Here is a 20,841-nt window from a genome sequence, read left to right as displayed (position 1 = left end):
TGCCAGCTCTGTGCTGTCCTTTGTCACCAGGCCTAAAGTAGTACTTCTTAGAACTTAAATTTCACAAATGAGTTTGTGAAGATGATTATTTAGCTTCTGGCCCTAACTTCTTTCCCCAGCAGGCTCAAAATCATTTGAGGACTCTGAGGAAAGCAAAGAATGCAGGCATCACACCATTGTCTCCACTTGTTTTGACAATTACCCGAGGCTGCCAGCACAAAAATTCCCCTTTCTTCATCCAGAAACGTGTTCCAAGAATGTCAGCTTATACAAGTAGATGGCTGCAGATGTCACTGGCCCATCGGGATCATAAATCATAAGGTTTAAATCCCTTTCTATATTCCTATCATCTAGCATCGGACATAAAGCACTAATTCAGAAGGCGCCTCATCTGTTTGTCTTCTGTTCCTGCTGTTCCCTTTGAAAAGGAAACAACTGCACAAGGAGAGAAGAATCACACATTTCTGAGCCTGAGGCCAGTCTGGCCCACTGGGGGACCCAATGCTCCAGCTCCTTGGCAACATGGAGCTCTGGGGATTTCTGCTGTACTGGTGCTGATGTATGAACCTTTACAACAACCATTAACATAATAACAATGCCATATCATACGGAAACAATTTAATTTTATTCCCGATTTCTTAAAAAGCTTTTTTTAGGTGATGTTAAATGTTGCTAATACCTCTGTTATTTAAAAAAATTTTTTGATAAGGTATATGAGGATCCATTATAATAGGTTCATTGAAAAATTCTTGCCCTTTCCTGGGAATGGAAGAATGATAACATGTATTATACTAATAGTGTATGCGTAATGCAAAGTGTAATATAGTGAAAATGATGATGTAAAGATGATTAACAAGGCAGCAGTGGAGAGTTCCTCTTCACCCTCATATGACTCTGACGGTATATTGTGCCGCTGATATTCGGCTAGTTCTGGATAAAGTCTAGCTTCTTTTTCGTCACTTTTTTTTTTACCTGAAGGTGATGCCTACCCTAGGTACCTAACTGCCTCCTCTCCACTCTAAAACCTATTTACACAAAGGAAGGTTAAATAGACCCACATTCAAGTTGGAATCATAGATGTGACATTGTTTCACGTATACGGTTCCCAGAGGAATTCTAGGGGAAAGAACAAGTCGAAAACTCCAGGTGGCAATGTCTGCTCTGCCTCTTATTATCGTGAGACTTTAACCCAGCATGACAAACCTTGATCCCAGTTCTCAGATATTACAAATCTCACCGGAGTTTTTAGAGGAATAAAGGAAGAAATGAAAATGAGACCATTCTCAGTACAATGGTCTATAGAAAGTGCTCAATTTATGTTGATTTACTCAACAAAGGACAAAACTTTAATCCAGAGAAAATCACTTTAAATTGCAAAATTTTAGATTATTTGGGATGCATTTGGAGGGCCTTTTTTTTTTCTTCTACCTTTAATCACATTTTATAGGCACTTGCCAGTTCTGGTTTTTTTTTTTTTTTTTTTTTTTTTTTTTTTTTTTTTTGTTTTTTTTTTTTTTTTTTTTTTTTTTTTTTTTTTTTTTTTTTTTTTTTTTTTTCCCCTTACAGATAAAACTGTACACTTGTCCTGATCTTCACCATGGTCTGAAACGAACCTCTGTGAGCCCAGTGTGACAGAGGTAGGGACCACAAAAGTCTAAGGAATTCATGTGTTGGGACTTCTTCCCGTTCTATACAATTCATTTTATGTGAGGACATGATTGCCTTTCCGTTTTTAAGACACTCATCTCTAAAATGGTGAACAATGAACCTCAAATATTCTTTAATTTCTGCAATGATCTTTTGTAAATCTTTATCTTGAAATGGCTTCCTAAATCTACATTTTTTTTTTTTTTTCCATCTGCCGTGGTTTAAAATTTGCTTAGCAGGAACTCTAGGTCAGAACTGTCCCTCACCTCCCTGGATCTACAAAGCACCTGCGGGATGGGGCCCCATCTGATTTTATTTCCTAACTTTCGAGCTGTTTATTCTTTGCTTCACAAAGGTGCTTAAACGATCTGAAGACTCTCTTCAAAGATTCAAGAAGCTGTTTTGTGGGAAGATGTCTGTGGTCAGAGGCAGGAGGAGGATCCGGCGCTTCGGGCCAGGAGGTAGACGGAGGTGGCAGGAGGCGCTCAGGCCAGCGCCTCTCGCATCTTTGAGGAGGGGCGCCGCCCAGGCGCTAGCGTTGCTAAGTCCTCTGTTTGCAGCGTTCTGAAGGAGACCCGAGCGGGACCAAGGCAAACGGGGAGCGGGGGTGGCGCGGGAAAGCTCGAGCAGTGTCTTCAGTAAATCTCCAGAAGCGGCAGCGGACCCTCGGCTGGTCCCTCCTGTCCCCAAGCACTCCTGACTCCGAGGGGGCAGAGGATTCCCCGCGTCCTTGGTTCCTCCCAACCGTCGTCGGCCCCCGGCGCCCGCGCCTCTCGGCACGTCGTACACCCCCGGCCGCGGCAGGCGAATGGTCTGGCCCGTCGGTAGCTGCCACCCGCTCGGACAGCTACAGCTGTTCCAGGCGCTCCGTGTCGAGCGCCGGAGTCCGGAGCCGTGGCTGCCACGGGCGGTGGGCTGGCGGAGGAGAGCTCCGGACCACCAGCGCAGGCTGCCGAGCCCGGGCGGCGGCCCGCGGGGAAGCTTCGAGGCGCGGGAGCAGCCGGGGGACCGCCTGCAGTGGAGACGCGAGGACTCGGGCTGGGGTTTCCTCACCCTGGTGAGTACCTGCTGCCACCATCCTCCCCCGATCCCCTTCTACCTCCCCACGCCCAAAGGTCCACCCTGGCCCTCATCCCGGGCCCCCAACCCGGGACCATCACTGCCCTGGGGACACTGTCCCCGCTGGGAGCCGCGGAACGAGGAGCTGCTGCGTTCGTACAAATGATTCAGCACCATTCGTGCCCCGAGAGGTTTGGGCAGGATGGGGGAGGGAGAGGGCGGAGGGGACGGGGTCAGTTGCCGTGATCTCACCTCAGTTTTTAGGCACCAGATGGAAGACTCGGGCAGGCGGGGTCGGGTGGGGTGAACGTGGAGGCTCTCTGCTGGTTATTCTATAATTCCGTCGTTTTCCCACGTCTTGGTATAAACCTTCGTGAGTATGCAGGGCATTCTTGAAAGTGTGTCACATTAATGCCTTTTTCGCACACGCGAGTGAAGTCTAGGGCCCTTGTTGATACCTCTCACTTTCTACACGTCTTGCTCCATTGGATGCCTGACTCATGCCATCATCCACTTTTATCACATCGCAGCATTCCCTCGACTGATGTGAAAGATACCCTGTGAAAGTTGCCTTGTATTCTGTGTGGGTTTGCTTGATACTGGCATAGAAAAAAAAGATTTAGGGAAGGTAGGAAATAATACATTCAGAGTCTAGGCACTTACTTTTATATATCGTATTTTATTAAGTCATCGTAATAACCCAGAACCAAATGTGGAAACTGAGGAGCAGGGAAGTTAAATTACATTCTCAAGGTCACAGGACAGGAATTCGAATACAGGTTTTCCTGACTCTGTATAGTTCATGGGCTTTCCACTGTATTAATGAAGTGTGTCCAAGTATACATATATATATGCTCTTATTAGATATTAAACATAGAATCAATTAATTGAGGCATAATCTCAAACAGCAGCAACAACCTGTAAACTTTCTGCATATGGAATTATTGCTCTTTCAATATGAAAGTAAGATGCTTTGAGTCGTCAAAAATGTATTTTCTTAGAAAGCATATGGCAAAAAATATGTGAACAACACTACAGAGTGAGGTCATAACAGGAGATGTTCAACACATTTTTAGCAGTGACATGTGGATGCTTAAGTGTTGGGTTGGAGAAATTGATTTAAAAAGTAGGAAGAACTCTGGAAATCTTTTTCTTAAGTGTTAGGGAGAAATTTACAATAATAATAGCTACTTAGTTCGTTAGATGTGTGACTGAACTGCGCCCCACAATAGGGTGACAGATGCACTCATACTAAGATAATGTTACTTGATTCATTACAACTCTGTGATTTTGCATAACAGGTGATAACTCTATTTTACAGACTAAGGAAAAAAATTCAGAGAAGGTTCAAGATCACTGAGTAAGTGGTGGAATTTGGACAAGCCTTGACTGTTAGTCAGTTTAGAAATATGCATGTTGTAGTAAAATGTAGTTTTTATATAGGGAAAACTGAATTAGTTTGTTGTTACCCTGCCCTTCAGAGACAACAATTACATTGATCTTCTATGGTCCTCCTGTAAAAATAATGGATGCTAGGTCTTTCTTTGCCTGTTGATGGGTCTTTTGACTTGCTTTATTAGGGACTTACGGATTTTCTCTTAAGAAATACATCTCTTGTTTATGTCTCAGAAGGCAGGTTGTTATAGTAGAGATGCTTATTATCTCTAAATACTCATCATAGTATTTGATGATAGGCAGGAATAGATTCCATCATTAGTCCATCATTTAGTCCATCATTTCTAAAGTATTGAGCCATTTGCATTGGAGAATTCTTTTTCAAGTTAATGGGAATGCTGATAAAGTCCACTGCCTAAATAAGGACATAAAATGGAGGCACAGATTTATATTTGTTGTTCAAACAAGACTGTGAGAAGTGGAGTCTTGTGAAAAGTCTTGAGTTTGATTCCTAAAAGGTCATTTGATTTTGTTCTTTACATGGCTATAACCTATATTCTGAACCTTGGCATGACATCTTGCAATCCAATCTGTTTAATCCTAAGGGGGACAGCAGAACTGGTATGAATGAATAAGCAAAAATACAATATCACTGCTATTAAAAAAAAAAAAAAAAAGGAAAGTGCATGGCCTGGTGATGGATGGTCACCAGCAACGTTTTAAAACAGAGGCAGCACATTTTACTTAGATGACATCACTGAGAGTATTAATATAATACCAACTTGGCTTTAGAACTGCTCTCTCTCTCCTTCTCTCTCTGTTTGTCCAATGACTATAGTCTGTAAACCATCTAAATTCCTCACTTCAAGAAACTTAAAGTCTAGCAGGAGAAATATTTACTTACACGTGAGTAATTAACAAATAACTTAGAATTGGCTTAATGCCAGAAAAAGGTGGTACAGACTTAACTGCTATAGCAATACCTTAAGAGAAACGAGAAATAGTAGAGCCTTGGATGATCAGAGGATCAGAAAAACCTTCATGGGTTGAAGTGAATTAAATCAGTCTCAGAGTTGGGAAGTTTTCTGACAGGCAAAGAGAATGCCACACAAAGGTTCAGATAAGAAGTGCTCATGTGCTGTTTGGATAGATGGTGAAAGATCATGAAGAAACTTGAATGTCAGGCAGTGAGATGTTTTTGATCTGTTAATCCTTTCTCTTTCTTACATTTTCCATATCCTTTGCCTTGAGTCCTCTTTCAGGAAATGGTCTGTTTCCTGGGTACTAAAAGGATTAGTTGTCAACTAAACCCAGAAATGATTTTCTGTGCAAGTACAATTTTTCCTCTTCCAAAGGAATTTGCCTTTTAGCTCTGGCCCCCATTAGAGAATTATGAACAATTTAGAAACTACAAGAATACAAAAAGGAAAAAAGCACCCTCATAATCTCACCAACTAAAGACAATCACTATTCATTTTTGACGTTTCTTTCCACTTTTTTCATGTGTAGTTTTAATTATGCTATCTATATTACTTTCATATTATTTTTAAATTTAAAATTCTACAACTTCAGTTTTCATTTAATTACAATTAGGCTTAATACTAGTTTTAAAATGCCTAATATGCTTAAAAATGCCTACATAATTTTCCATTTGGTAGATGTATATCATTTCCTAATGATTCCTCATTGTCACTATTGATGACATCACAATAAACAATTGTTGATGATAATAATAGCACTGTGATGAACATCTTTGTGCATATCGTCTTTTTTTTTTTTTTTTTGTATCCTTAACATAGACTCTCAGAAATAAAATTTCGGGGTTAAAGGGTATGAGGTCTTGGAGTTGCACTATTCTAAGCAAGTTTTGAAACTACTGGGTTCTTATGTTAGGTCATTTTTTCACTGATATAAACAAATACCTGAACTAGGTAACTTATAAGAAAAGAGGTTTAATTGGCTCACAGTTCTGCAGGCTGTGTAGGAAGCATATCAGCATCTGCTTCTGGGGAGGCCTTAGGAAACTTCCCATCATGTTGAAGGGGAAGGGGAAGGAGGCATGTCACATAGCGGAAAGCAGGAAAAAGAGAGAGAGTGTGAGGGGGTAGTGCCACACACCTTAAATGACCAGATCTCACGAGAACTCAGAGTGAGCACTCACTTACCACCAAAGGGATGGGCTAAGCTGTTCATGATGGATATGTCCCCCTGATTCAGATATCTCCTACCAGGTCCCACCTCCAACCTTGGGGATTAAAATTCAACATCAGATTTGGATAGGGACCTATATCCAAACTATATCATTTCCCCATGTTGCATTTAGATCACTTACATGTTGATTATAGAATATTTGCCTATTAATAATTAATAACACCCAATCTTGTCTGTGGCTCCTCAGATTATACTCTTTCAAGCAACTTCTTTTGATTAGAAATACTGATTAAATCATGGGGACTGGGAGAAAGGCAGGCAGTTGGTGTTAATGAGGAGAGAAGATGTTAATTTGGAGAAGAGTCTTGGTAAGAGTGAGCAAGAGTTTATAGTCAGAGAAGGAGAATATGTGATAGACTATTTTCTGGTTCCAGTGTTGTTTTTGTGGACATCACCTATAAACCTCTGCACTCCCTCACCCACAATACACACCATGTCTATCTCCTTCAAATTTCAGCTTCTTCCATTCTTCTGTATCAGATTCCCAGGTCTCCAGCTTCAATGTCCTGATATTGCAAGGCACAGCTGTGAGCTCACTTTTGCACTCTAATTTGGGGAATTCACAAAGGAGAGAGAAGGAATATGGGACCTCTGCTTAGGTCTGAGCAGTAGTCCTGGGCAGAAGGTATAAGGTGTAAGGGAAGCACACTTGACAGACATTAAAGAGCCCTCATGCCTCCCCTGTACATTTGCCAGAGATGACCTTTGAGAACAGTGATTGGGAGATGCATAACGTTCCCAACATCTCTTAGCATTCAGATGCTCCCTTCCCCTTGTCCCCAGTATCCCTCCACCAGAGGAGATCTCCCTCATGGAGGAGAGAAACTGTGCCTCAGTTTCCTCTATCCATTGAAGGGATACATGGTACTACCTTCTTGCAATGAGAAAGGCAGGGGCCCAATGTTGGACAGGTACTTTGGCTGGGCTCCTGACTTCCTCTTCCAGGTTCTTCCCTGAGCTTCCTTTCTGTCCTGCCTCCACTCCCTTTCAAGGCTGGGAATCCATTGAGGTCACAAGGCTGGGAATCTATTGGGTAGGCAGGCCTTTAAGCATCCCTGAGAGCCAGTGGAAGCAGAGCCAAGGCAGATGAATGTGCATGAGGGCACAACTAGGGAACAGAGAGGCAGGTTCTTATAATACGCCATCAGTCTTGAAAGACTTGAAACAATGAAAGCAAAAGCATCACATTACAAACCAAAAAAAGGATTTCCACCCCATTTTTCAGGTCCTGAAAGAGGATTTCTGATAGAAGTTGAACATTGACATAGGCAGAGTATTTTAGGTAGAATTTGTCCTGTGCCTAGCTGAAACCTATTATTAAAAAGTTTGTAAGCTCTTAGAAGGTGGTAAATCTATCTCCATTTCTCTCAGGCATTATCTGTCAAAATTGAAGTGAGCTTAGCAAACATTTTTCCTGGAGTTAAAGTAGAAAAGTTAAATAAGCTTGACTTTTCTCCACTAATCTTTATTTTTGTTATTTCCCATTTGACATTTATCTGTTAACACACTTCTGCCCATAGCACACAGAGTAGTTAACAGATCCAAAGTATTGGAATTGTTTTGGCTCTGGGAAGGTGAATGCTAAGTAAATTTTCCCCCTTTTTCTTTCACCTTTTACTTGCATGCAACTAATTGGCTTATGTTTCCTTTGAAGCTTTAGAGTTAAGCAGTCCAGCATTCTCTGTGTCTTCTCTGGGGCTGACCCAAAGGTCTCTGATCCTTTCTTTTGAAATTGATGAGATTGTTGGTCTACTGGGCATATTGAACCATCCACATTGTTTGCTTTTTCTAAATTGTGCTGTAGCGCCTGAGCTTTCTAACTTCTGTGTTATATTTGTCTTTCTGCTTAGTTATGTGTAATGGAACAATATATTTGACAAAGGATTATTTAGAACATTTTTCTCTCTCTTACCCACTATTTTGCAGAGTGTGAGCTGGTGCCATGTCTAATTCAACAATATGGCAGTAGCTGTTTTTATAAACATTTTCCTCCCTCTTCCATTAGTATATATGTAGTGAAGTTGACTTTTTAAAATAAGTGGAGCATTTTTAGATTTGGAAGGTGGCTCAGCAGTAATCTAGGTAGCAGCTTCAAGATCATTTCAATGCTATTTGTTGGATTGGAATCTTCAGGATGCTTAGGTATACCTCTCCTGTAAGGTGGGTCTATTTTTGTTTTGCAAGTGAAATGACTCCACTTAAACTTTATTTTGTAAAATTCTGTTTTAATTGATGTGGTCCTAATACTAGGTCATAATGTGAAGTGTTGGCACAAAAAGTTAGCATCTATGGGTTTAATTTGAATTGTTGCACTTGATGGGAAAGTTTTCATGTGTATTTTGTCATCACTATGATTTAAAAGTCTATTTTTCAGGGTACTTAACAAAATCTATGACCATGTGTGATATTCATAGTGATTGCTGAAAAATCAGGACGGTAATTTTAGTACACAACTTAGTCTATATTTAGAATCAGTCAGTCTGCAGTTAACTAACAAATACATGCTAGTTGTTTTATGGAGAATAAAGCTAGAAACTGAACATTTCCAAAAAAAAAGAACCTGAATACTTTCTTTAAGCAGTTTAATATTTATAAAACCACATGGGGGCATTTTCATTTAGCTTTAGGTTTGATCATATCCTAGATTATAATTTTTAAAGCATCTCTTGAATCTAGAATTTTACAGATTGGCAGATATTATTCCCACCATTTTTACAATGTGAAAAATGGAGCTAGAGAGAAAAAGCCAGGCAGAATTAGCTTGCAGAATCATAATGAGATTTGAAATTGGTCTATAGCTGCCTGTTTTAGATACTGGTTTTGACAATAGATGCTAGTATTTGCTGTCATATGTAAATAAGAGGACAACTTTTATTGGTTTATTAGTCTTTTTGGTTTTTTCCTTTTAGAGTATTTGAGGAAAAAGTGTCTTCTCAAGTTAACTGAATTTTTAAAAAACTAATCTGTAATGCCTATTTCCAGTTTATACCAGCTTCCCCTTTAGTTAATACACATACGTTTCAACCCATTATTTTTTTGGAAAGTATAAACAAGTTGTTTCTGGAATTTGCCACAATAATGATAGGGAAATAGACAAATAATAAGGAAAATTTGAAAGGGAGGGATCAGTGCTTCTCAAAATTAAGTGAACTATATATACGAATGTGCAAAAAGCCTTTTCACTTGTCAAAAATGAGTGCCAAATGAGCGTTTTTGGCAGAAAGAAACATTTACTGCTACATATGTTATGGGGTTGACATTTCAGAGTAAGAGGCATTTTCTTTTTTAAACATTTATCTTGAGTATATAATATGCATCAATACCTATTTGCATCCTTGATTTAGGATTAAAAGTGAATATGTTTTTTGATTCTAGTAGGATCTATACTTCCATATTGTGCTTGAGGGTGTATCTGTGAAATTTGTTTTTAGAACCTACAAGGACTTAGAATAATATAAACATAGGATATGTGAAGGTCCTTAAGTATAGCTTCTACTGGGACTAAAATTAAGCAAATATACTCAGCAATTATTGACTTAGATCTCCAAGTAAAATTACCTAATAATATAGTTCAAGAGTGTGAAAATCTTATTATTTATATGATTATTTGGGTGATTGTGGGCATTCCACAAAGGCACATTTTTCTTCCAGTAAATATTTTGTAGCATTATTTTTAATATATATGTATTTTTTCTTTTTTTGTGACAAGGTCTCCCTCTGTCACCTAGGCTGGAGTGCAGTGGTATGACAATGGTTCAGTGAAGTCTTAACTTCCTGGGCTCAAGCAATCCTCCCATCTCAGCCCCCTGAGTAGTTGGGACTACAGGTATACCACCATGCCTAACTAAGTTTCATATTTTTCATAAAGACAGAGTTTTGCCATATTGCCCAAAGTGGTCTCAAACTCCTAAGCTCAAGTGATCTACCAGCTTCAGCATCCCCAAATTCAGGGATCATAGGTGTGAACCACCATGGCTGGCCATATAATTTTTTTACTGTGATTAAAAACACATAATATTTACCATCTTAACCATTTTTAAATGTACAGCACAGTAGTATGTAGTTCACATTGTTGTGAAACAGACCTTCAGAACTTTTTCATTTTGTAAACCTGAAACTTAATACTCATTAAACAATTCCCCTTTTCACCTACCTCCCCCTAGCCTCACCCTCTGCCCTCAGTAACCACTCTTCTATTTTGTGTTTCTATCAATTTGACCAGTTTAGATACGTCATACAAGTGGAATCATATATACTTGTCTTTTGTAACTGGCTTATTTCACTTAACATAATGTCCTCAAGATTCATGTTGTAGAATATGTCAGAATGTCCTTACTTTATAAAGCTGAATACTATTCCATTATAAGTATATATCACATTTGTTTATCCATTCATCACCCATGGACAGTTGTGTTGCTTCCACCTGTTGGCTGTTGTGAACACTGCTTCTATGAACATGGGCATGCAAATACCTCTTTAAGACACTGCTGTTAATTTTTTTCGGATTATACTCCGACATGAAATTGCTAGATCATATGGTAGTTCTATTTTTAATTTTTGAGGAACCTCCATATTGTACCTTTTTACTATCACACTAACAGTGCACAAGTGTTGCAATTTCTCCTTAACCTTGCCACTTACTTTGTGATATTTTGATTGTAGCTGTCTTAATGGGTGTAATGTAATATTCATTATAGATTTGATTTGTATTTTTCTTTAAAAAAGTTTTTTTTAGAGGCGGGGTCTCACTCTGTCACCAGGCTAGAGTGCAGTGGTGCAATCTTGGCTCACTGCAACCTCCGACTCCGTGGTTTAAGCGATTCTCCTGCCTCAGACTCCAGAGAAACTGGTATTACAGGCACGTGTCACCTCGCCCAGCTAATTTTTGTATTTTTAGTAGAGACAGGGTTTCACCATATTGGCCAGGCTGGTCTTGTACTCCTGACCTCATGATTGACCCATCTCAGCCTCCCAAAGTGCTGGGATTACAGGTGTGAGCCACTGCACCCGGCCCGTATTTCTCTTATGATTAGTAACATTGGGCATATTTTCATTTGCTTCTTGGTCATTTGTATATCCTCTTTCAGTTCAAGATATTAGCCCATTTTTAAATAGGGTGTTGAAAGTCCTAGCCAGAGCAATCAGGCAAGAGAAAAAAAAAAAGACATCCAGATAGGAAATCAAATTATCTCTCCTCATTGATATGATCCAATACTTAGAAAACCCTAAAGACTATGCCAGAAAGCCCCTGGAACTGATAAAAAAGCTTTCATACAGTTTCAGGATAAAAGACCAATGCACAAAACCCAGTAACATTTCTATACACCAATAACATTCAAGCTAAGAGCCAAATCAAGAATGCAATCCCATTATAGTAGCCACAAAAAAATCCCCAGCAACAACAATCAAAGCCTATGAATACATCTAATCAAGGTGATGAAAGATCTCTAGACAACTACAAAACCCTACTGAAAGAAATCAGAGAGTACACACACAAAAAAAAAAAAAAAAAAAAAAAAATAAAAAAAAAAAAAAAAAAAAAAAAAAAAAAAAAAAGAAAATTCAAAAATTTGTAGGGAATCAAAAAAGACCCTGCATAGCTAAAGCAATTCTAAGCTAAAGCTGGTGGCGTCACAGTACCTGACTTTAGACTATGTACTATAAGGTTATAGTAAACAAAATAGTGTAGGACTGGTACAAAGACAGACACATAGACCAGTGAAACAGAATAGAGAATCAAGAAATAAAGCCACACAGTGACTGCCATTTCATCTTTGACAACGTTGACAAAACCAATACGGAAAAGACTCCCTGTTTCCCTATTCAATAAAAGATGTTGGGATTAATGGCTAGCCATATGCAGAAGAATGAACCTGGATACCTACCCCTCACCATATACAAAAACTAGCTTTTAAAAGATTTAAATGTAAGACCTCAATCTATAAAAATCCTAGAAGAAAACCTAGGAAGTACCCATCCCAACAGTGCCTTTATAAAGAATTTATGGCTAAGTCCCCAAAAGCAATTGCAGCAAAAAAATTCGTAAGTGGGACCTAATCAAACTAAAGAGTTTCTGTATAGCAAAATAAACTATCAACAGAGCAGACAGACAGCCTACAGAAAATGTCTGCAAACTGTGTATCTGACAAAGATCAATATCCAGAATCTAAAGAACTTAAAACTGTTGAACAAACAAAAAACAAAGAACATCATTAAAAAATGGGCAAAAGGCTGGGTGTGGTGGCTCACGCCTGTAATTCCAGCACTTTGGGAGGCCAAGGATGGGGGATTACGAGGTCAGGATACCAAGGCCATCCTTGCCAACATGCTGAAAACCCCATTTCTACTAAAAATACAAACATTAGCTGGTCGTGTGGCGTGTGCCTGTAGTCCCAGCTACTTGGGAGGCTGAGGCAGGAGAATGGAACCCAGGAGTCAGCGGTTGCAGTGAGCCAAGATCACGCCACTGCACTCCAGCCTGGCAATAGAGCGAGACTCTGTTTCCAGAAAAAAAAAAAAGTGGGTAAAAGTCATGAACAGACATTTCTCAAAAGAAGACGGACAAGTGGCCAGCCATATAAAAAAGTGCTCAACATCACTAATCATCAGAGAAAAGCAAATGAAAACCACAGGGAGACACCATCTCACATCAGTCAGAATGGCTAATATTAGAAAGTCAAAAAAGCAATAGTTGCCAGCGAGGCTGCAGAGAATTATACACTGCTGGTGGGAATATAAATTAGTTCAGCCACTCTGGAAAGCAGTTTGAAGATTTCTCAAAGAACTTCAAACAGGACTACCATTCGACCCAGCAATCTCATTACTGGATATATATCCAAAAGAAAATAAGTTGTCCTACCAATAAGACACATACACTTGTATAATATGCTCATTGCGGCACTATTCACAATAGCAAAGACGTGAAATCAACCTAGGTGCCAATCAATGGTGGACTGGATAAAGAAAATGTGATACATATACACCATGGAATGCTATGCAGCCACAAAAAAGAATGAGATTATGTCCTTTGCAGCAACATGGATGCAGCTGGAGGCCATTATCCTAAGCAAATTAATGCAGGAACAGGAAACCAAATACTACATGTTCTCACTTATAAGTGGCAGCTAAATATTGGATACTCAGGGACATAAAGATGGCAACAATAGACTCTGCAGATTACTGTAGGGAGGTAGGAGGGGAAAGAATGTGGCCGAAAAGCTACCTATTGGGTACTATGCTCACTACGTGGGTGATGGAATCAATTATACCCCAAACCTCAGCATCATGCAGTATACCCAGGTAACAAACCTGCACATGTACTCCCTGAATCTAAAATAAAAATTGAAGTTATAGAATAAATAAGTGAATTGGGTTATTTGATTTTTTGTTGTTGAGCTGTAGGAGTTCTTTGTATATTCTAGGTATCAACTCCTTGTCAGATAATATGTTTGGCAAATATTTTCTCATTTTGTGCATTGCCTTTTCACTCTGTTGATTGTGTCCCTTGGTGCACAAAATGTTTTAAGGTTGATGTAGTCCCATTTGTTTATTTTTGCTTTTGTTGCCTATGTAGCATTGGTGTTATTAGCAGTTTAAAAAAAATATTGTTAGAATTGTTTCAAGTTGCTGTTTACTAATTCCTTTCCTTCTTATTTAAAGTCCACAGTATTATTCTTGAGACTATGTAATGATGATACATGACACAATTATTTTACAAATTAAAATTAATTTCAATAGAATTTGTCTCTGTGGAAGAGCTGCTTTAAAAAAAAATCTATCTAATGTAGAATTTTGCGCCACAATGCCCAGCTATGTTTTGTATTTTTAGTAGATGGGTTTTACCGTGTTGCCCAGGCTGGTCATGAACCCCTGACCTCAAGTGATCTATCCACTTTAGCCTCCCAAAGTGTTGGGATTAAAGGTGTAAGCCACCATGACTGGCCTCTTATTGCTTATTTTTGTCAAATTTGTCAAAGATCAGACAGGTATTGCTATGTGGCTTTATTTCTGTGTTCTCTATTCTGTTCCATCAGTCTACGTGTCTGTTTTTCTACCATTACCATGCTATTTTGTTTACTGTAGCCTTGTACAGTTTGAAGTCTGGTAATGTGATGCCTCCGGCTTTGTTCTTTTTGCTTAGGATTGTTTGGGCTATCAGGGCTCTTTTTTGGTTCTATATAAATTTTCAAATAGCTTTTTTTACTTGTGTGAAAAATGACATTGTTATTTTGATAGGAATGGCATTGAATGTATAAGTTGTTTTGGGCAGTGTGACCATTTAAATTATTTTGATTCTTTCAATCCATGAGCATGCAATATTTTTCCATTTTTGTGTTATCTCTGATTTATTTCAGTGGTGTTTTATAGTTTTCCCTGTAGAGATCTTTCAGTTCTTTTGCTAGATATATTTATACTTATTCATTTGCTTTTTTTGTGTGTAGCTATTGTAAATGGGATTGTGTTGTTGATTTGGCTATCAGTTAGAACAGTATTGGTGTATAGAAGTGCTACTGAAGATTCATTTTTCTTGTTTCATTTATTTTCTCTATTTGTTCCTGTTTTCAGTTTAATTGATTTATTATTTTATTTACATATATGTCTTTTCTGTCTGCTTTGGACTTTTTTCTCCCTCTTGTGATTTCTTGAAATAGGAACTTGGATTATTAATTGGAGAGTATTTCACTTTTCTAGTGTAAGCATTTAGGTGTCTAAATTTCCCTCTCAGCCGGCTTTAGCTGTATTTGACAGATTCTGTTATGTTTTCTTTTCATTTTTACTCAGTTCTATGTGGTTTAAAAAATATGATTCATAGACTATTTAGAAATGTATTGTTTAATTCCAAGCATTTGAAGATTTTGCTGCTGTTTCTGTTATTGTTTTCTAGTTTAATTCAATTTAGTCAGATAATATACTCAGTATGATTTAAATTCTTTTAAATATGCTAAGACATGTTTTATGAGCCGTGATACAGTGCATCTTGGTGAATGCTCTATGGGCACTTGAGAAATTGTTGAATAGAAAGTCTAATGTCAATCATAGCCTTCTGGTTGACGGTATTGTTCAGTTTTCCTATATCCTTACTGATTTTTAATTTAGTAATTCTGTTAATTGCTGAGAATGGGATATTGAAATCCCCAACTACCCTTGTTGATTTTTTAACTTTTCAGATCCATTAGTTTTTGCCTTATGTATTTTGAAAGCCTCTTGTTCAGTGGATATACATTTATTATTGTTATATCTTCTTGGTGGATTGAGCTTTTTATAATTTTGCAGTAGCCCTCCTTGGCTGTAGTGATTTTCTTTGCTTTGAAGTTTATCTGATATTGGTATAGCCACTTCTGCTTTTTAAAAATAAATACTTGCATGGTAGATCTTTTTCCATATTTTTATTTTCAATCTACCTATGTCATTATGTGTGAAAAAAAGTTTTTATAGATTATCATATAGTTGGGTTGCATTTTTAAATTTACTGTGCCAATCTCTCTTTTAATTGATGTGTTTGTACCATTTATGTGTGAATTTTTGATATATCAAGTCTGCTTTTTTCCTCTTATTTATTTCCTTTCTTTCTTATTTCTCTATTTCTTTTGCTTGTCTTTCTGTGGATTACTTGGATACTTTTTAGTGTTGCATTTTGATTTATTTGTAAGCTTTTTAAAACATGTAGCTTTGTATAGTTTGCTTAGTGGTTGGCCTAGGTATTACTATTTTTATTAATGATTGTCTTAGGTATTACTTTGTACGTACATTGTTTATCATAGCCTACTTTTTATATTTTTGAATTAAGTATAGAAAACTTTACTTCCATTTAGGTTCTTTTACCCTCTCCTTTTAAAATATAACTGTTTTAAGTATTTCCTATACATACTTTGAGTACCAGAACAGATGGTTTCTTTTTCCATAAAATATTATAGAAGAATTGTATGTTAGTGATTGTCTGTTATGTATACTTGCAGTTTCCCCAATTCTGTTATTATTCTTTCTTTTCTGAAGATCTCTGATTTCTTCTGTTATTATTTTCTTTGTGTTAGGAGACCTTCCTGAAGCCATTCTTTCATGGGGCATCTGTTAGTATCAAATTCTCTTAGTTTTCCTTTGTCCACAATGTCTTTTTTCACCCTTCATTCCTGAATGATAGTTTTGCCAGATACAGGAAATGGGATTAACAGTTATTTTCAAATCAGCACTTGAAAGAGACAAGCCTGGCCAAGATGACAAGATCCTGTTTCTACAAAAAAAAAAAAAAAAAAAATTAAAAATGAGCCAGGAGTGGTGGTGTGCTCCTGTATTCCTAGCTCCTTGGGAGGTTGAGGTGGGAGGATCCCAGGAGTTCAAGGCAGCAGGGAGCTACGATTGTGCCTCTGTGCTTCAGCCACATTTGGAAAATGTGGCTCCAAATGCCTATCTCAGTTAGCAGTCTTACACACAAATACAATAGGCAAGACCTATTTATTAGAGGAAAGTTTAATTTTTTTTTCTTCTGACCAAAATTTTTCTTCTAGAATATTCTTTTAAATATCAGTGAAGTCTGTTAAGGGAAAGAGAAGACAAAATTGTTGGGATTTGTAAATTCTTACTAAAAGATGAATTACATATTTTTTTAGTTGAACAGAAGTGTAAAATTAGTTTGTAGTCATTGCACAAGCATTACAGAAGATTGGCTTGATTCCTTAGTGGTCTTTTAAAGTCAGCTATCAGAAGAACATGATATATTTGGTTTTAAAAAAATCTTTTGTGTATTAGAGTTGATTTTGTTTTCATTAGTAATCCCTCAAAAATTAGTCAAGCAGAGTCAAGCAAGTCCTGCAAGCCCCATACATTTTGCACACCGTTGAAGCCTTCTAGGGATTACCCCAAGAGTACTTAGGTTCACTGTGGTGTTTATGAAGCCCCTTTGAAAAATTATGACCATAAGAGAAATCTGATGTAGTTGACTCCATTTCGCTTCTAACTTCCAAGCTGTCTTTGGTCATTCCTAGGTGTAGGCCAAGCTAATTTTGGATGGAATTTAGTTTATAGTTTAACCTTAAAGCAAGGTTGATAATAGTTCTTTCCCAAATTCAACTATCTTTTTAAAATGAATGAAAGACCACAAGGTTAGGATTATGAGAGAGGCCTGCATTGTGCTAAAATGTAGGTGTAGTTAAACAACAACCAGGCATTGATCTCTGGATATTATAAGATTTATGACTTACCCAATTATTCCTCTAACATCCCTATTGCAGAACCAAAGATTGGCATTTGAGATGCTTTTCAGACTTTTGCATTTCTGACTGTTGGGTGACTCCACTTGGACCCTCGGCTTCTGACTCAGCTGGTCCTGTGGCCCCCACCTGGAGGCAGACTCAGCACACAAAGAACATTTTCCACACCCCTGTGATTTCGTCCCCAGTCAATCAACATTCCCCACTCCCTAGCCCCTTGCCTACTAAACTATTCTTGAAAAACTCTAATCTCTGAGGCTTCAGAGAGACTGATTTGAGTGATAGCTCTGTTTTCTGTGTGACTGGCTTCCTGTTAATTAAAATTTCCTTACTAATACCATGGTCTTTGTGAGCTGATTTTGTTTGTGTAATGTTGGGTGATTACATTTGCAGGCTGCTGAAGTTAAGCATGGTCTTCTCTCTGCTTCTGAGAGCTCACCAGAGAAGGGCCTAGATCCTTCCTGTCTAAACTAATTCGGTGGGAGGAGTCATGGTCATAAGCTTTTCAGGCCATTAGATGCTTTTAATATGTGTTGAATTAATTAAAAAATTAATGATCAGTTCAGAGTCAAGTTTATTTATCCTAGGCTCCATAACTATTTTGAAATTGTAAGCAACTAATTTGATAAAAACAGTCAAATGTCTTTTATATTAGACATTTCCATTTTAATCATTGCTAGATTAGAATTTCAGGGTTTTAAATAAATGCTCTGCTACTATTCTCATTTACTTCTCCTTTTCCAAGTGCCAAAGTACTTCTTCTTTTATTGAAAGCCTTTTGGTATAATTCTGTTTTAAATGAATTCTCAATAAATGAGTTATAAATATCAGTTATAAAGATATTAAAATATTAATAGATTTTTTCCAGCTATTTTAAGTCATTCTTTCACGGTTGAGATTTGTAGTTTCTCATAGGAAAACTAGATGACTATGATGTTTGACAAAGATCATTCTTTTCAATATGTTAAATTTCCAGTATGTCATTCTAGAGGATGATTAAAATGAATAATTCTTCTTTCTTTTTTTAAGTGACTATAATTTTTTTCTTTTTCTTTTTTTTTCTATTCACCAGATATTCCAGAATTAAGTGACTATAATTTACCTGTCTCATCTGTCTCATTTGAGCTTTAGATAGGGTTCTGGTTAAGGGTCCTTGGTTAGACTGTTTCCTCTAATTAGTGATTTCTCGTCTGTTTGTGAGTAGCTAGCTAAAAGGATTGGGAAGCTGAGAAAGGAAAGTGTCATCAGTTCATATATTCCCTGGGGCACATTTGTAACTCAATCTCCCTTTCTGACTGGTGTCTGCATCATTTTTATCCTGATGGTCCACTTAAGCAGCTGCCTCAGATTCCATAATGGATGAAGAATTGTTATTTTAACTCTATGATGTTTAAAATAACAATTCTCATTTTTTTGTTCCATTTATGTTCTCTATTTTTTCCTTGTTTCAATTTCATTATTTTATTTATATAATGTTTTATGTATAAAAAGTAGGCTATGATAAACAATGTATATATAAACAATATATGTATTTGGTAGGTTAGATAGATGATAAAACCTAATGTTTATCCCATAAATATACATACCTACTATGTAGCCACAAAAATTAAGAATTAAAAGAAATTCTTGTTAGAAAAACTTAATGGACTAAAACTAAGAAAATAGGAAATCCATTGTTTTGTTATAGGCTATCCAGAGGGAATTATACTCAAAGAACAAAGTAAATAGGTGAAATAGTCATAAAACTCTTGTTAATAACATTAATCAAATAAGGAAAACATTGTTCTATTCTGAAACCATACCTACATTGTCTGATCTTGCAGTCACAGTATGACTTTCAAATTACTGCTTTTACACTACCCCCACTACACCCCTTTTTCTGGCCAAAAAGAGCTAAATTTACATTAAAATTTAAATAGTAGCGTGCTATGAGTTTTTTCCACCTCCAGCCCTTCTGTTTGTGTTCCAAGGGGAAATACTTGGCATATGACCAATTTTTTACCTTCTTTGGACATCATCAGAATTGTGGATGCTGCAGGCTGTCTCTTCCTGAGATGAATTAGTGATGTTATCTGTGGGCAAACTCATGGCTGGCTTTTGACTCCAATAGCTGGGCCCATAGTGTTAAGTCAGGCTGCATATAGTAAAACATCATAATGTCATTTAATTTAGGCCCAAAATTTGAAACCAAAAAAATGGTATGTGATATTTTTCCCTCTACATTTTAAGATTGCATAAATTTGTAACTAGAAATTTTGAAGGTTAACTTTCCAGAAAGACTGGCAAAATTGTTTCACATGGATTCCTAAAATAGATTTTTATGGAGCAGTGTATATGCGCTCTGGAATTCTCCAAAGTTTAGTTCTCATTTCTATCGTATTATAATTTTAAATTACTTTCTTCAAATGCTAAGTAAATTTTAGTCTGTGTTATTTAAATTTATGTATTGTTTACATACTAATGGTGTTTACTAGATGCAGTCAATGATATCTATCGTCTTAATTATTCAGATCACTGTGATAATACAGAACTTTTGCCTCATCAGTAATATAAGGTATTAAAGCTATATATGTATATGTATATATATATTTATTTTAAAAGAAATTTTTTAAATCAACAGAGGTCCCAGTATTTCAATAAAGTTAAGAAATAGGAAAGACAAGATAAAATGGCTTTATATAGATGAACATAGGTAATAAAAAGAGTTTGATGGAGTTGTCAATGTTAAGAGAAAATTGGTGGTTGTTTCCTTTTGGTTAACATTTTTGTAAAAAGTTTCTTCCATTATCATTCATGAAATGGAAACAAGCCACAACTGATTTAGTGTATTTTATTTCAGTGTTCAATAATGTCTGTGCAATTAATAGCAAGTAGAGAAACAGGAAATGAAATAGTTTATTTAATATTACAATGGGTAAGAGAATAGGCTGGTATAAAACAACATCAGTTAATCCAGTAAAGCTGCTTTCAAGGTTTTTCTTCCTTCTCCTTTGATGTAATCTTTGCCGAGAAGAGTATTGTTGGGACTAGGCACGGATCACCTAGCTATTGCAGTAACTCTAGTAGGAATTTGCAATTATTTAAAAAGGTGGGCCAGGCGCAGTGTCTCACACCTGTAATCTCAGTGCTTTGGGAGGCCAAGGCAGGCGGATCATGAGGTCAAGAGATCCAGACCTTCCTGGCCAACATGGTGAAACCCCAACTCTACTAAAAAAAAAAAAAATAGCTGGGCATAGTGGCGCACTCCTGTAGCCCCAGCTACTCCAGAGGCTGAGGCAGGAGAATTGCTTGAACCGGGGAGACGGAGGTTGCTGTGAGCCCAGAT

General features: G+C 37.4%; 1 protein-coding gene across 1 annotated transcript in view; it reads left to right on the top strand.

The window, feature by feature from the left end:
* Positions 1-2,451: 2,451 nt before the first annotated feature.
* TTLL7 (tubulin tyrosine ligase like 7) overlaps positions 2,452-20,841 on the top strand; it is a 127,603-nt gene continuing 109,213 nt past the window's right edge. Inside the window, exon 1 of the mRNA XM_017499803.2 lies at positions 2,452-2,704. The gene's annotated coding sequence lies outside the window, so the exon portion shown is untranslated. The remainder of the gene's footprint in view (positions 2,705-20,841) is intronic.

The sequence above is a fragment of the Cebus imitator genome, unplaced genomic scaffold (assembly GCF_001604975.1).
Source record: "Cebus imitator isolate Cc_AM_T3 unplaced genomic scaffold, Cebus_imitator-1.0 Scaffold261, whole genome shotgun sequence".
In the NCBI taxonomy this organism is placed as follows: Eukaryota; Metazoa; Chordata; class Mammalia; order Primates; family Cebidae; genus Cebus; species Cebus imitator.
This window is presented reverse-complemented; position numbering and strand designations above follow the sequence as displayed.